Here is an 18,116-nt window from a genome sequence, read left to right as displayed (position 1 = left end):
GGAAGGAAGGAAGGAAGGAAGGGAGGGAGGGAGGGAGGCAGGGAAGGAGGGAGGGAGGGAGGAGAGAAGGAATGAAAGGGAAGAGAAGAGAAGAGAAGAGAAGAGAAGAGAAGAGAAGAGAAGAGAAGAGAAGAGAAGAGAAATTTCCCTATCAAATATCCACTCCCAGTAAGAGGTTCAAATTTGAAGGGTGAAACCCAGATAAGAAAAACATTGGGCTAAAGTGTCTGAATTTCCCCAAAAGAACTCTCATCTCAGAGTTGACAAGTAGTATCCTAAGCCAAAGATTAGGAGAAAATCCAGTCTTTAACACCTGACTCTGCTTTCAACTCCATCATCTAACCTAGTGCAGTTCCAGGTCGGCCAGTCCCTTCATTCCTTGGTGGTTGCTTGTCTTTACAGATATTCCAGGATTGCCCCACAGCCTTCAAGTCAGTTGGCCACCTTTTAAGATCTGTGCTTCATTCAGTCCACACTGTTAATGTAGTTACATGAGCACTTCATTTCATTTCCTTACCCTCAAGCTCCTAGGAATCCCCCGTTGCTTTCAAAGTCAAATGCTGACTCCTCAGGCAAAGGTCCCTTGAGGACCTAGGGAAACTGGCACCAGATACTTTAACTCTGCCCCTTCTAGTCCCTGCCAACCCCAGGGTGAGAGGCCTCCTTACCCTTCTCAGAACAGACCGTGTCCCCCCTATCTACATTCCATGCTAAGATTCCAAGATTCTGTGAGTCACACTACCCCACCAGTATGGAATCTTCTCTCACATGCTCTTAACCAATCCAAATTCAGTATTTCTAGTTGGTCTTAGCTCATCTTACACACACAAATATACGCGCACATACACGCATGCATGTACATACACATGTACACAATCCCAGGTTTTGTGGGACTTTGAGCTTAGATGTTGCCCACCAGACTAATTCATAGACTTTAGGCTTACTTGACAAGAACAAGGCTGTGATGTAGCCTGGCCAGTGCTTGCCACTCAAATCTCTGTACTTTTTAATGACACCTGGGTTCTGGGTCCTGAGAAGATCACTGAACCCATCTTGTTCAGTAAGCCTCTTTTCATCACTGGTATTGTACCCTGGCATTGTTGTGGGCAGCAGGAATGAGAAGGAAAACTGTCAAAGTCAAGAAACATACTTATGGCACTGAGATCCCAGCAGGAAGAGAATACAACCCACAGTAAATCTTGAGAACCACTCAAGAGTCATAGATGGGGCAGGAGATTATTCTGCACAAAGGCCTCAGAAAAGGACAGATCTAGAATTGAAATCTACGCAGGTAGGATTCTGTCTGCCATTCATTCAGAAACCCACCACCCTTCCTCCTCCCCAAGTCTGTGCTGGAGTATGAGAATATCCCAAGAACATCACCATATCCCAGTGTAGTCATCCCTAGAAGGAAGACATGAACATGCTGGAGCCAGCACAGAGCACAGGACACGTAAGCACGCAGCTGCTGCCTCTGTGGATAGAAGCCAGGAGACTTGTCAACAGCCCTAAATATAAGCCTGACCGAGGCTAGGAGTGATGCAGATGTCAAGAATAGGTAGTCATAGGAGTCTAGGTCCAGCAGGGAGATGTATGTCTAGAGCTAAGTGGGGGAGCAGAAACGTGACGTTGCATAGGTATATAAATCCTGGTGAGAATTTTGACTTTTATATTAAGTGCAAAGGGAGGCCTTTCAGAAAAAAAAAAAAAAAAAAAAAAAAAACATGTCATTGGACTCAGGTTTGTGACTCAAGGACCAGAGTAGAAGCAAAGGGGGCAGTATAGTAAGAAGTCACAGCCAGGCAGTGGTGGTGCACGCCTTTAATCCCAGCACTTGGGAGGCAGAGGCAGGCGGATTTCTGAAGTCGACGCCAGCCTGGTCTACAGAGTGTGTTCTAGGACAGCTAGGGCTACACAGAGAAACCCTGTCTTGAAAAACAAAAACAAACAAACAAGCAAGCAAAAAGTCACTGTAGGGCAGATAGGGGACAGTGTCTCAGGCAAGTGGTTATGTGGAGGTGAAAGGGGGCTGCTTAGGGCAAGAGGATTTAATATTAGTTAAGATATCAAGGAAAGAACTGCATATGGCTAAACGGCTGAAAGTGGAGCTGTCATCTACTGATGTGTCAGTTTGGGGCTGTTGTAGCTTTCAAATCTACTGGGAAAGTCCAAAGACTTAGTCTCAACTCACATTTAAATTGACTGAATCTATCCTTACTTCGAGCAGGATAGCAGCCTTAGAGTCAATCAGCATGCCGTGCTGAAGGGGGCTAAAGGATGGGTTCTCAAAGATGGGTATCAAAGATGTACATTACAGTTATCTATGAAATCTACACCTGGACAAGAAAATTGTTTTACTGCCCTCAGCTGTTTCTCTTTCCCACTATATAGTAATAAAACGTTCACTCATCCCAGTCCCACAGCAATAAGTGAGTGTACAAAAGCAAAAAGCAAGCTGTTAAATACCTCATAGCACAAACACCATTATCCCATTCTCATCTCACCTGCAGGCCCCTAGGGTCTCACAAGCATTCCAGGGCAACAGTCAATGGATGACTAGTACCTTATTAAGTTGCTTTAGCCATCACAGGGGACTTGCATGTAAATTATTACACAGGTCTGAGCACTCTAGGGGAAGTATCTCTAATAAGTGGGATAGAACAGTTTATTTGGGAGAAGGCAATAACACAGTATCATCAGGTTAGAGCTGACTGTCACATTCCCACAGGGTAATGCCACAGGAACCAAGGTAGACAGGAAGGTCAAGTCTAAGAGGAGAGTTAACCAGTCAATATGCAAGATAGAGTGGGAGAGAGCAGAGTTGTCAGCACGCAGGGCTTCGCTACCCTTTGTGAGGGACAGGGTTTGAATCTGTATTTGCTGCAGTTGCACAGAAGCATGGATCCCTCAAGACAAAAGCAAAGGACAAGAGGAATGGTTTGTCCTTCTTTTAATAGATAGAGGATGGGTGCTAAGCACAGCAGGGTCAGGTAAGGCAATAAATTAGGAGGCAGTTTGGAAGTATATCAGCCTGCCCCTGTCAACAGACTTTGTATTCCAAGATTCAACCTACCACAGCTAGAAAATATTTTGGGGAAAGTAGATTTGCATTGAACACGTACAGATATATTTCTTTGTTATTATTCTCTGAACAATGTAGTAAAACTCTTTCCATAGCATAACAGTAATATTGGGTATTAGAAAAAAAGTCTATGGGTGATGTGATGGTTTTTATATCCTTGGACCAGGGAGTGGCACCATCTGAAGGTATGGCCTTGTTGGAATAGGTGTGACCTGGTTGGAATGGGTGTGTCACTGTGGGTGTGGGTATAAGATCCTCACCCTAGTTGCCTGGAAGTCAGTCTTCCACTAGCAGCCTTTGGATGAAGACATAGAACTCTCAGCTCCTGCTGCACCATGCCTGCCTGGATACTGCCATGCTCCCACTTTGATGATAATGGACTGAACCTCTGAACCTGTAAGCCAGCCCCAATTAAATGTTGTTTTTTATAAGACTTGCCTTGGTCATGGTGTCTGTTCACAGCAATAAAACCCTAACTAAGACAGGTGATTTAAAATATGGGAGCATGCAATATTTTGTAATAACTACTAGACATTTTGAATATAAGAGTTTTAAGAATCTAGGGCTTTGGTATCTGCATAAAAGTAGAAGACTGGGGAGCAGATTTTAAAACTAGTATCCTACATATATGGAAAGATGACTATGTATTATAAAATTCTGTTAGCAATGATCTTTTCATAAAAACTGGTAATCCCCACCCCCACCCCAAAAGGTCCCCTGAGAAAGCTTAAAATCTGCGAAAGTAGGGCCTGTGCTATTTTGGAGCAGTTGGGAAAATAAGGAGGCAGCATCTTGAACAAGTATGGCCTGTATCCAAGCTGGAGATTTACAGGTAGTTTCTCTCCAAACTAGCTTCATATTAGTGTCATCAAATGATCTTCTATGGTTGCCATCCTACATTCAAAGCTGCTAGAGCAGTTAATCACAGTGACCTACAGGTTCTAGCACCATGTTTCCCAAAGACTTCTTGGCTGATTGTCATGAGAAGCCAGGTTTAGTCACATCTGTTCTACATCTGCAATGAGCCTGAGCCTACATTCCAGTCAAGTCACTGGGTTTTCAAGAACACCTGACAGCATAAAAGAAACTCGTGCAAGTGGGATTTTTCTCTTTATTAGTAAAGCTGCCAAGAAAAGGAGCACATACCTGTAACCACTTCACTGTAAATACAGATAAGTCAGGAGTTCAAGGCTAGCCTGGGCTTTGTAGCAGTTTCAAGATATCAGCTGTGTTAGACCTCATCTTTAAAAGCTCAAAACAAACAAAACAAACAAAATAATGTGGTTGAAGATAGGATGTTCTCCATAGAGAGACTGGGTTTCAAACAAATCATATGAAGAAAAAAAAAAAACTTCCAAGACCCTAGAGAAGCAAAAACAGCAGATTCCATCTGTATATGAGAAGGGACAGAATAGAACCAGCAAGTGACTGTGCAGGCTAAGGTGGTAATGCTTCATCCTCAAACTAGGGAAACAGGGAAGTAAAGCTCTGCAGGCAAAGAACAAATTAAGATAAATGAGCAAAATTTATCTAGAACTAGGAATGTAACCATATTGTGCGTTGACAAAAGCTAAGAACCCAATTGATACTGAAAGATTGAAAGAATGTGGATTAGAAAAACCATTAAGCACTGTTGGTTGGGCACGTGAATTGTGAACCCATGGTGCGAATGTTTGATATAGCGTGTTCAAAAATTAAATCCTCAAAACTCAATATTCTCATTCTTAAGAAAATGTACAAAGGAATTTTACACATAAATAACACACTCATAAATAGTATATTTTGGTCATAAAATGATGTGGTTGCTGTATTCAGCCAATGGGGAAAAAAACATATAAAATGAATGTTAACTAGAGCCACAGGCAACAAAATTTGATGAAACCTAACACTGGGCAAAAGCACAACTTTTAAGAACCTACATGCAGGGCATTGCTATTTTTTGAGATCACAGATATTACTAGGAATACTAAGAAGAATATTGTTAATCATACTTGATAATTTCTCATAAAGTGTGCTTACTTTATAATAGAACCACTGCATCTAGGACACTTACCTTAGATAAATTAAAATTTATATGCACACAGCATAATAGCTCTAATCCATAGTCACAGACTAGGAACAGACCAAATACTTCCAACATGCACATCCTGGTGCATGCACATCATGGAATTAACTAGTCAGCAATAAAAGCAAGCTATTGATGCACAGAACTTGGATGGGTCTCAAGAGAATGATACTGAGTGGAGAAAACTCGTCTCTATAGGCTACATGTTATATGGTTTCACTAATACAGCACTTTGAAACCAACAAATAATAAAGATGAGAGTAGCATGCTGATTGCTGGTGATTATGAAAAAGGGAGGCATAGAACAGTTAATGGTTATAAAAGGAAACTTACTCCAGAGTATTCTGGTGTTAAAGTTGTTCTGTATTTAATTGGGGTAGTTGCAGGTATCTATATGACAAATTCATAGAACACATACATCTGCATGTATGACGACATCTAAATAAAGCTGATGGATTTCATTAGTTATTATTTAAACATATACTTACATTTTATAAACTTGAGGTAAAGTTACATTCAACGAATATTTATATTAAAGTTATATAAACATATGACCAATATATTCAAATGTAATAATAAACCTGACATTTCATTAGTCATTAAACTTACGTTTAACTAATTTTAAGAATATTAATCTTCTGATTGTCATATGTCTACATATAGTTGTTACACTTCATAACTAGTGATACCTAATATATACTATTCACATGCAAGATAGAATATTCAGAAAATAAGCTACAAAAAAATAGAGACATACATTTCACTATCAAAATATAATGATACTTCCTACCCCACAGTTTTGTCTGCCTCATGGGAGGCCTGCCCCAACCTGGGAGATACCCAGATGAGACATCCCCACCCCAACCCCCTCACCTGCTGGGTCCCCAGCAAGACCAGCAGCCATGAGCTCTGCCCCACCCTATCGGACCTCCATCTTCCTTCTAGCCCACACTTCTACTCCACCGCCACAACCCCTTTGCTTCCCAGGAGGCCGCCTCCAACTCTGGACCTCACAGACAGCCAGATGATAAAAGGCAAACCCAAGAACATAATCAACAGAAGTCAGTGCATTATGGCAACATCAGAACCCATCAGAATCCATCAGAACTCTCCTACTACAGCAAGACCTGAAGATAGAGACTTGTGACCTTAAATCCCATCTGATGAAGATGATACGGGCCTTTAAAGAAGATATAAATAAATCCCTTAAAGAAATGCAGGAAAACAGTTTTTGCCTGTGGTCCCTATGTTGCAGGATTACAAGAATCTTCTACCACATTCGACTTTTTTTTAATGAAAAACACTTAAGAATAATAATCTTCTAATTGTCATATGTCTACATATAGTTGTTACGCTTCATAACTAGTGATACCTAATATATTAATAATAATGATGAATGCAATTTTCATTTGGTTTTAATCTTTATGTTTTTTTATACATGCTCACTGTACACGATACTAAGCTTTCATAAAACAAACGTTGTTTGCCCCCAATAGCCGAACCCTCCTACCTTGTGTTGTTGCCTGTGTTTCACTTAGCCACATTCTTCCTCTACTTTTACTTTCCTATCATACATACAACTCTATTTTATGTATTTACATAAAAAGCAAGAATCAAAACCAAAAGAAAACACTGAGCCGGGCGGTAGTGACACACGCCTTTAATCCCAGCACTTGGGAGGCAGAGGCAGGCGGATTTCTGAGGTCGAGTCGAGGCCAGCCTGGCCTACAGAGTGAGTTCCAGCACAGCCAAGGCTACACGGAGAATCTCTGTTTCGAAAAAAAAAAAAAAAAAAAAACAACCCAAAACCCAAAACCCAAAACCCAAAACCCAAAAACCATAAACAAACCCAAAACCCAAAACCAAACCAAAAGAGAGGGGTGGGAGAGGGAGAGAGGGAGAGAGGGAGAGGGGGAGAGAGGGAGAGAGGGAGAGAGGGAGAGAGCCATCTCTAAGTCAGAGAGTTAGAGGGAGAGAAAGATGAGAGAGGGAGAGAGGTAAAGCGGGAGAGACAGACATAGAGACAGAGAGACTGAGAGAAAGAGACAGAGAGACAGAGAGACAGAAAGAGAGAACCACCTGAGAGCCAGGGAAGGAAGGAAGGAAGGAAGGAAGGAAGGAAGGAAGGAAGGAAGGAAGGAAGGAAGGAAGGAAGGAAGGAAGGAAGAAAAACACTGAATATATGCCTTTCAGAGTCTGGTATGGTTCTCTTAACATAATGATCGCCAGTTCCACCCATTTTCCTGCTAATGACATAACTTCCCTTTTTATAGGTGAAAGTTTCTCTTTTTTAAACCTATTTTTCTTCATCCATTTCTCTATTGTTTGGTTTTATAACTCAGTTATTGTGAATAATAGTAAATACTGATGTACACATAATCTTTCTGACCCTGACTTGAAAACTTTTGAGAAACTTCCCAGGAGTGGCATACCTTCTTTGTAGGTTAGATCTATCTTTAGTTTGTTGAAAAGACTCCATATGGTTTCCATGGTGACTAGACTACTTTACATTCCCACAAGTGAATAAGTGTTCTCTTTTGTCCACATCCTTTTCAGTATTAGTTACATTTTTTTTTTCTTATTAGCTGTCATTCTGAGTTGAGTGAAAAGGAATTTGGATATAGCTTTGATTTGCATTTCTCTGACAGCTACTTGGTTTGAAAATTATTGATGTGTTTATAGGCAATTTATATTTCATCTTTTGAGAAATTTCTTCTCTTTTCATTAACTCATTTATTTATTGGGTTGTTTAATATCTAGTTTAGCTTTTAAAATTGAAGTCACCGCTCACAGAAAGCACTGGAGAAACCAAACCTGTTAAACAAACAGGCCTATTTTCTTCAAAGGAAGGAAATGACTGAAGCCTGGTCATCTGGGAGGCTGGAGTGGATGTTGTCTAGTTACCTGGTAGTCTATTTGCTATTATATGAAGCCAGCCTCCTGAGTTCCCCAAAAGCATGAGCATTGTTTAGACTCTAATCCTTAGCTTAGTCTCTCATTCTTATGAATGAGGTCCCATGTACTTGCATCTTCCATCAATAGAACGTGCCTGAATGATTATTATTAATTCTTCCTTCTTAGGCCTTGCCCTGAGCACTGCTTATGAGCTAATAGAACTCATTCTTATTGTAAAGTCCATGGGTGCTTTGCCACTTTGCTAGGGAGTTTCCATATAGCTATGCCTAAAGGTCTGTTGTGATAATTGTCTTCTGGAAAACTTTTTCCAAAATTTTACTGTGCTTACATGTGCTAGAAGAGTAAACATTAAGTCGAGACTCTGGAAATTTTGACACAGTGCCTGCAAAATTGGTGCTGACTTAGGTTTTTATTCTTCACCTTGTATGGATCTTTTCCCGGTTGTAGTGGCCCTTTCCCAGTCCCCTCCACATCAACAAATGGTCTGTATAATCTAGACATGAATCCCTTTTCAGATGTACAGTTAGCACTTTTTTTCCCACTTTGAACACTGTTTCTTCACGTGATTAACTGTTCCTTTTTCTGTACAAAGGCTTTTTAATTTTATGAGGCAAAACTTGTCCATCATTGGCCTTACTTCTTAAATGCTGGGAGACCTATTTAGAAAGTCCTTGCCTATTGATTGTTTTTTAAAGTATTTTCCCGACAGTTTCCTCTATCAGTTTTAGTTTCTGATCTTACATTAAGGCCTTTGATTCATTCAAAGTTGATTTTTTTAAACTTTTTTCATTAGCATCTCTTAATTATACATAATAGTGTACTTCACTATGACATTTTAGTACCAGACTTGACTTTTCTCCTGTGTAGCAAGCACCAAATCCAATCAGAAAATTGCTAGTTACTTCTATAACAGACTTACCATTACTGCACCCAGAGAGTTCATCTGACTTGGCATCCTAGATTTGTTGTTGTTGTTGTTTATCCATGCTGACATACCCAATTTTCACTGCACCTCTTACTGAAGATTAGGTGGCTGTAGCTTTATAAGTTTCTATGAAGGTCCTCTATTCTGTCACCTTCATATATTTGTCTCCATTTGTTCCAGTTTAGTGTTTGTTTTCTTAGTATTGCTCTGTGGAATAATGTGAAATCAGATATGATGACCCCTCAAGCATTATTCTTTCTACTCAGGATTTCATCAGTGTGCAGACTAGTTTTTTCGTTTGTTTCTTGCTTATTTGTTTGTTTTTGTCAACTTGACGCAAACTAGAGTAAGCTGGGAAGACAGAACCTCAATTGAGAAAATGCTCCCACTAGATTGGCTTGTAGTGCATCTTCTTGATTAATGATTTATGTAGGTGGAACCATTCTAATGTGTCATGCCCTCTCTGGGTAGGTGGTCCTGAGATGTATAAGAAAGCAGGTTGAGAAAGCCACGAGGAACAAACTGGTAAACATCACTCCTCCAAGGCCTCTGCCTAATCTGATCTTGATTTGAGTTCCTTTCCTGACTTCCCTCAATGATGGACTTGCAAGCTGGAATAAACCCTTTCCTCCTGAAGTTGTTTCTGTTAATAATATTTTATCACAGCAGTAGTGACCCAAACTCATTTTCAAGACACCTACTTCTAAATAAGGTCACATTCTGAGGTACTATGAGTGAGGACTTCAACTTATAAACCTCAGGGAAACAAACTTAGCTAATAAGAAGCAACTCAGGTTAATTAAATGGTTTGTTGAGTGACTCCTTGTGTTCTGGCTGTAGAAGGATAAGAGGCAGCAGAAGAAGGAACAGCTAGACTAAGGATATGGTTCAATGATAGAGTATGTGCTTGCTCTGTACAAGGACCTGGGCTTGGTCCTTAGCAGCCCCTCCTATCAATCCAATTTTATCTTATAGAATAATTGAATGTATGTTTGGATAAATAATAAGGTGTTTGATATGCAAAACAGATAGAAAATGTGCTATTTAGTGATGAATAAATTAGGGGAGAAAAACCTTTATATTGGGGACAGAGAAAGCCTTCTCTCCAGACAAGCCAGCCTTATTATAGATAATTGTGAACAAGGGTAAAAGATATGCAGGAATTGTTTTCAGACACTGGACAAAGAAGAGACGAATGGAACAAGAACAGATTACTCTAGTTTGCTACCTGGGGTCTGTTCAAAGTGTAGCTGAAGATACTGGAGGCAGGCCATCCAGAGCATGATTGCTTCTAAGGAAGGCTATTCTTGAAGTTCAGGGTTATTTAAGGAGCTATATTCTGGAACAATCTAAAAACATAAGGAACTTGCAGAAAAGACACTTCAGAATTCTACATAGCATCAACCTAAGGCCTTGATTACAAAGTAAGCAAACACATGTAGGTGGACACTATGCAAGACCTGATGCTGTGTAGGTGCTGTGTAAGACACAAACTCCAGGCACTGTGCAATGATCTGTGTGCCACAGCTGCAGTACCTCCTACCCACCGATTTCAGTTTTCAAACCACAAGGATGAGTGTCCTGAATAATCTAATGGGATCCCAGGAAGGTCATGGCCTAAGAGCAAAGCTAGCTCCATCAGAGGAGAGAATACTCTAGACCCACAATATTGTAGTCTTGCTGATCTGAAATCAGTAAATTCCAAACACATTCCAGTACCTTTCTGGGGAATAAAATTTGCAGATCTCAGGGAAGAGGAGACAAGATGATTCTGCATGTAAATGTCTAGTCAAAGTATGACATGACAAGCCTAGTAGGTAGCTCTTAGGACAGAACCAAACAAGATGAAAACTGTAGAAATCTATCTCTCTAGATAGGTGTGGTAGCAGAGAGGGAAGAAGGAGAAGAGAGAGGAAAGAGGATGAAGAAGAGAAGAAAGAATAAGAGGAGGAGGAGGAGGAAAAAAAGCAGAAATAGTAGGAGAAGAAATTGGAGGAACAGGTGGAAATGGTCAACCTGTTTGACTCGGTTTGAAATGAGAGGACAAGAGAATTTAAGTAACTACAATAAACATATTCAAATATACGATAATTATATATATAGGGTATATCTGCAAGAATATAAAAACTATGAAAAATTCAAATAGATGTATTATAGCTGAAAACACTATATAACAAATAAAAATGTTACTGTGTAGGTTGAACTGTAGATTAAAAATATCTGTAAATAAGGAGATGGATACGATTATCTGGGCTGGGTACATAACTGAGTGGGGGAGCACTTTCCTGGGTCATGTGGAGGACCTGCATTCTATTCCCATCAGCAAAAATTCAAGCAAGCCAAAATGCCAAAATGTATACATATACATATACACATGTGTGTGTGTGTGTTATTCAACCTGAATAGCAGAGACAAAAACATTTGTAAGACAGTATTCTACATTTTAATGGATGTGGGGGAGAGACAGAGAGTGAGCAAGAGAGTGCAAGCACTTGCCTTAGACGGGAAGGAAGAGTAGATGGTTAAAAACATAAGCTCCTGTCAACTCTCAAGGAGCTCTGAATACTCTAAGAAAGATAGATAAAGGAAAACATAAATAAACTTATTTCAGTCTAATAGCTGAAAATCAAAAATAAGAAAAATAAATAAACTTGAAAGCAAACAGAGGGAAAATAAACCCACTGAATAGAGGGGAATGCCAGGAATCCAGCTACTCTTTGTTGGAAGAAAAAAAAAAAAGGATTCTAGAAGACAAAAGAGTGATATATGTCAAGTAATGATAGGAATACATGCCCCAAAAGTAGTATCAATAATTCTTTTTTTTTTTTTTGGTTTTTCGAGACAGGTTTCTCTTTATAGCTCTGGCTGTCCTGGAGCTCACTTTGTAGACCAGGCTGGCCTCGAACTCAGAAATCCGCCTGCCTCTGCCTCCCGAGTGCTGGGATTAAAGGCCCGGCAGTATCAATAATTCTATAGCCAGTTAAAAAGTACCTGTCAAAAATAAAGACAAGCTATAGGTGGCACACAGTTTTAATCTGAGCCTTTGGAAGGTGAAGACAGAAACATCAAGAGTTCAAAGTCATCTTCAGCTACATTGTTCAAGGCCAGCCTGAGCTACATGAGATCTTGTCATTGCTGTCATCATCATCATATGAATAAAAATAATATCAAATACAAATAAATATAAATTTTAATGGCAAAACAAACATATTTTTAAGATATATGAAAATTAGGGTTGATGGCACAAACCTAAAATCTCAGAAGTTGGAAAACTGAGGCAGCAGGTTCCAGAGTGTTCCAGTCTGTACTTCTTGGGAAAGCTGTGTCTCAAGGTCTAAAAATAAAAAAAAATTAACCATTACCAACTACCTGAATAAGAAAAGAAGTTGAAATCCTCCAGGATAAAGGGAAATGAGTAGATCGAAACTCAGATCATAAAGCAGTGAAGAACACAGGCTTTCACAGGCAATAACTCTAGAAGATTCTAACAATTTATTTCACGCTGCCACCAAAATCAAAGGATGGGCTAAGCAAATGTACACCAACTTACCATATAGCTTAGAATATATGGGAAAGGCACGAAGAGTAGAGGGTAAGAGGAATTACAGTCACCAGGTATGTAAATAGTACCAAGGAAATATAGGAGTGACTCTAAGCAAATATATGTAGCAAACTAGACAAATAGAAAAGTTGCACACAAAGCAGCTTACTGAACAATCTTGTTTTGTTTTACCTTTTGAGATAGAGTCTTATTCTAGCCCAGGCTTGCCTGGAATTTATGATAAGAAAAACGACAGCACAAGAGCGCTAAAAAGCCCAAGTGGCTTCATTAATAAAAGGTATTAATTGTATTTTTTTAACAGAGATAGTATGTTCTTAAAATGCTCCGGCAGGTCTTGAACTTCTGAACTCAAGTCACACTCCAATCTCAACTTTTCAAGTAAAGATGATAAATTCAAAGTAAAGTCACATGCACAAATACAAGAATGGCTACAGGAAGAAATGATGTTAAGTGCCGATGAGTATAGAGGAGGAGTGAAGTGGAGAACATAAAACTGACAATAGTTTTCAGCTTTTAAATTGAATTTTACAGATCTTTCCCATGACTGGTAACTCTAGCCTTAGACATCGATTATGGAGAAATGAAAATACACACACGCAAAAGGCTTATTGCCAAACATCGTGGCTCATGCCTGTAAACTCAGCACTGAGGACCTTGAGACAGGGTCATGGCCATGAGTTTGAGGCTAATGAATTCCAGCCAAGCATGGCCTACAGAGTAAGATTCTATCTCAAAAAGTAAAACAAATGAAAGGCTTGCTCAGTGCAGCTCTTAACAAGATGCCTGGAAGTCAGAAACTCGGGTACTTCCTCAATGAGTGAATAGGTAGACAAGTGTGTTGTAGAAGTCAGTGTCTGTTTTTCCATTGGTCTTACACTATAGCCAACACAGTGGTGTGTGTGTGTGTGTATGCATGTTTATATGTATACACTATTTAGAAATTTTAAAAGATAAACTGACAAACACAGATAAAGCACAGAATATTATATTAAGTGAAATCCAGGAAATGAATTTAGGATGCTTGATTCTATTTTGTTTCAGTTCAAGGTCAGGAAAAAGAACAGTGGCTGCCTGTAGAATGGAGGTGGTACTGATTTGTGGGAGTTGGAAATGCTCTCACTGGACAGATTGTGTGCTATAGTATTTCTCATTGTGGCCTGCTAACCTCTGAAGGAGGGCATGAGTGGATTTAAAGTGTTTGTGGACATAGTAATGTTCTCTTCCGGGATGTGCAAGCCTTTAACTTGGGGATCATCCTTAACTGTCTACTTTTATGTGATTACTCCCTAAAAGTTCATAAGTGTCCTTCACTTTAGAAATGGGTTGGGTAGGGCTGGAGAGATGGCTCAGTGGTTAAGAGACTGCTTTTCTGGAGGTCTTGAGTTCAATTCCCAGCAACCACATGGTGGCTCACAACAATCTGTGATGGGATCTGATGCCCTCTTCTGGTGTGTCTGAAGAGAGCTACAGTGTACTTGTCACATATATAAAATAAATAATATCTTTTTAAAAAATGGGTTGGATAATATGATTCTGAGATAGAATGGTAGGGAGCAGAGATCTAATATGAGGATCATGCACTGTCTGCAGCTAAACTATTGGGACTCTGGTCATGTCACCACTTACACATTCTAACTGTCATGGAGAAGTTTTGTCTCTTAAGACAAAATCCCAAATGCTGATTGGGCTCTCTTGGCCTCACCTCTTGTTCTTCACTTCACTTTCTAACAAGGTGGCTTTTGTGGTGGTCAGGGAGCCATCTGGAGTGGAGGGTAAAGGTGAAAGTCTGGTTTGAAGGTTTTCTTCACAGATTTCACACCTTCCACAACCTACATAAGCTTCCTGGGGAGGAGCTGATCTAATTGGCTTAAAGGAGTAAACCTTTTACACAGTTCTCTTTGAAATACCATGCTATTGTTCCCTTTAATTACGGAATTCATGGAAATGGCTGACTTGCTCTAGGTTCATTAAATGAACATCCTGAGAAATCAAGTAACACAGAGAAAGTACACTTGCTTTTGCTAACTCCACCCCTACCTTTTTTTCTGCTATGTTTTGAACCTTGCCTGTCCAAGTTGCCTCAGCATGTCTGCTCTTCCTGCATCACACATGCCTCTATGGTCACCCGGTCCAGCTCTGTAAGACGGTGCACCTGACACAGACATGACAGACTGGGAGGCAGGCCTCTCTATGGACTCTGGACAACACTGGCCTTACTTTGTTGCTGTTGCAATGAGTTGAACACTGACCAATTCTCTCCTCTGCAGATCTGTAAGCATTACTGTTCTACAGCCTGAGTCTTTCAATAACTAATGTCACTGTCAGCACCCTGAACTAAATCTATTTTTTGTGGGATTTAAAAAAAATTATGTAATTTTTTTACATAATTTTTTAATGTAAATGCTTATGTAAATGTTGTCTTATTTCTTTTCCTTCGCTGATCTGCAGAACACTAGGCGGCATCCTCATCTTCCAGTTGTGGCTAGTTTTAACATTTTACTGTTGCCCAAAGTCATTTCCCTGACACAATCTATTCACTTGTTACCCAGCCTGTGATAAGTGGCACATATTATTCCAGTTGTCCAGTTACTGCCAGTGGGTATGTCTCTTCAAATTGCCTTCTGACATTTGCTTCAATACAGGTTCTGTGTAACTTAGGCTGGCTTTGAACAAGGATGCATGCCATACCTGTAAATAATCAGGTTCTGTACACTTCCTAAAGATGCAGCTATAAGACTTCTTTAATGGGTGCATGCTAAAAGGAAGCTGTTTTCATGTGAATTGAGACACTGAGAAGCAATGTGGCTCCTGGCCATTCAGCAAAAGAATCAGCCAGCTCCCTTTCTTGCAAATTCCGGATAAGTTGTGTTTAAAAGAGGTCCTTTAACACTAAGAAGACATAAATCCTCTTTGACAAGCTGAATAAATACATAAAAATTAGTTCAAATCCTCAGTGCAATCTGTTAACATAAAAACAACAGAAAAAGGAAAAGGCAGAGAAGAGAAAAACTAGAGGAAATGAAGTGGAGACAAGTTCTCAGACACAGGAAGACTAGCTACTGGCCTCCTCTTTCAGCCTACACCAGGACTTAGGCTCCTAAAACACTGTCTTCTCCCCAGCCCACACAGCCACTGTCTTTCCCCTGAAGTATGTGTTTGTATTTAGAAAAGATCTCATAGCCACAGTCTGGCCTGCAACTCAATATGTGAACTCCTGGCCATCCTGAATACTAGGATTGTAGACAGGTGCCACCATGCCTGGCTTTTCCTGAGACTCTAAAACAGTTCTCCTATTGATGACCTCAGTAGCCTCCCCCCCCCACACACACATACACCCTCATTGTGTTCTGTTTCCTACACAGTAGCAGGGTGAGTTATTTATTACTTATGATATTTTATTTCAATTTTTGGTAGTAACAGAATTCAAACCTGTTAAGAGAATACTCTAACCCTGAACTATGAACTCAGCCCAGACAGTGATCTCTCTGAATATGCCCATTAGATAGGGTTTCTCCTGTGTTCAAAGTCCTCTGTGAACTCTCTGAAACCTCGTCTGGGGTCTGTAGTACCAGCTTTCATGAGCTAGTGTCTCCCTGAACTCACATGCTGCCTCTTCTCTTGCGCACTCTTGTGCAAGGAACCCACTGCTTTCTAACACCTACTCTCCACATCTTTGCAGCTCCTAGAAGACCCATTCTTCCTCTGTCCATTCTCTTTGGGCACGCTCCAGGAGCTATTCATCTTTCAAAGGCCCAACTGTGACTGGATATTATTGTATATGGCATCCTTGTGTCTCTTGCATCCTGTTTGAATGTGTAGTCCTTTTGAGCAGGAAAGATGTTGTTTGTTCTCTTTGCCAGAGTGTCTGATCATGAACTAGGGCATGAGTGACACTGGAAAGGAGAATGGGAAGTTGAAAGCAAGTGTGTATAGACTTAGAAAAAAATTACTGTGGGAAGATAGCATATAGCCATGAAAGTGCTGGATTAAACAAATGCAAGAGAAGACTGGATCAAAGGGGAGAATTCAAGGAGTGTCCTGGTGTGTCCCATTTCTCATGAGGAAGAGGCAGAAGCAGGAAAATTCTCTCTCTCTCTCTCTCTCTGTGTGTGTGTGTGTGTCTGTGTGTGTGTCTATGTCTCTACACACACACATATGTGTATATATATATATATATATATGCAAATATATACATATATATTACTATAATTTTTGATAGGGTTTTGGGTAATTCAAACTGACCACAAACTTCTATGTAACTTAGGCTGATCTTGAATTCGTTTTTAATTAGTTAATTAATTATTTAATGAATTTTACATTCATCCCAATGGCAGGCAGTTTCTCCTTCCTCCTCTCCTCCTAGTCCTTCCCTGCCACCCCTACCCCTGTCCACTTCTCCTCCTTTTCAGAAAACGGGAGGCCTCCCATGGATATCAACTACTCTTGGCACATCAAGTTGTGGTAAGGCTAGTTGTGCATCTTCTATTGAGGCTAGGCAAGGCAGTTGTGCTGGTTTGAATATACTTGGTCCAGGGAGTGGCAGTGTTAGGAAGTGTGGCCTTGTTGGAGGAAGTGTTTCATTGTCAGGGTGGGCTTTGAGTTCTCCCACCCCCTAGCTGCCTGAGAACAGACTGCTTATGGCTTCCTTTGGATGAAGATGTAGAACTCTCAGGTCCTCCATTGCTGTGGCTACCTGGACTGAACCTCTGAACCTGTAAGCCAGCCCCAATTAAATGTTGTCCTTTATAAGAGTTGCCTTTGTCATGGTGTCTGTTCATGGCAGTAAAACCCAAACTAAGACAGAAGTTAGGACTAGGTACTGGGATTGCTGTGATAGCTGACCATGCTTTTGTTTGGAAAAATGTGCATTTGGGGACTTGGGATTTGGAAAGCAGCAGAATGCTTTAAGTGGGGCTTAATGTACCATAGGGATATGGAAGACATTGCTGGGAGTTATTTGAACTGTTGAAGCTTGGCTCTAGAGGTTCCATAGAAGAAGAATTTTAACATATAGCTGAGAGACTATTCTTGTGATATTTTGGTGAAGAATGTGGCTGCTTTTTGCCCTTGTCTGAAGAGTATCTGAGGCTAAGGTAAAGAGATTTATATTTATTGCATTAACAAAGGAAGGTTTAAGAAAGCCTAACAGAGACTTTTTTCTCTGGTTAAGTCTCATGAAGAGTGTTTTGAACAGAAATAGCAAGCAGAGAAAGGAAAGATATAAAATGGATGGTTCAAGTTATAAAGGGGCATCAAGAAGTGAAATGGAGCGGAATCATATGTTCAAGGAGATAAACAGATTAAGGGAGTGGTGACTTTGTGGCAAGATCCCATCCATTTAAAACTATTGTTTATGTGTTTGCCATTGAACAAGGGCTAGTTATATCATATTAGGCTTTACTATTACTTGGTTATTGTTTTCACTTGGACTTTTAATCTAGAATGAACTACAATCCGGAAATGAAATCCACAGATTTTGGGTCTGTACCTTGAGGCATAATGGCCATGAAAAGCCTAGGTTCAGGTATGGTGTTACACAACTATAATTCCAGGAGACAGAGTCATG

General features: G+C 40.1%; 1 pseudogene; it reads right to left on the bottom strand.

Annotated features, from left to right (window-relative positions):
* The window catches only part of LOC110297948, a 2,785-nt pseudogene extending 2,127 nt beyond the window's left edge, over nt 1-658 (bottom strand).
* Between the last annotated feature and the right edge of the window lie 17,458 nt (nt 659-18,116).

The sequence above is a fragment of the Mus caroli genome, chromosome 7, assembly GCF_900094665.2.
Source record: "Mus caroli chromosome 7, CAROLI_EIJ_v1.1, whole genome shotgun sequence".
NCBI classification, from domain to species: domain Eukaryota; kingdom Metazoa; phylum Chordata; class Mammalia; order Rodentia; family Muridae; genus Mus; species Mus caroli.
The sequence above is the reverse complement of the archived record's forward strand: the minus strand, read 5'-3'. Positions and strand labels throughout refer to the sequence as shown.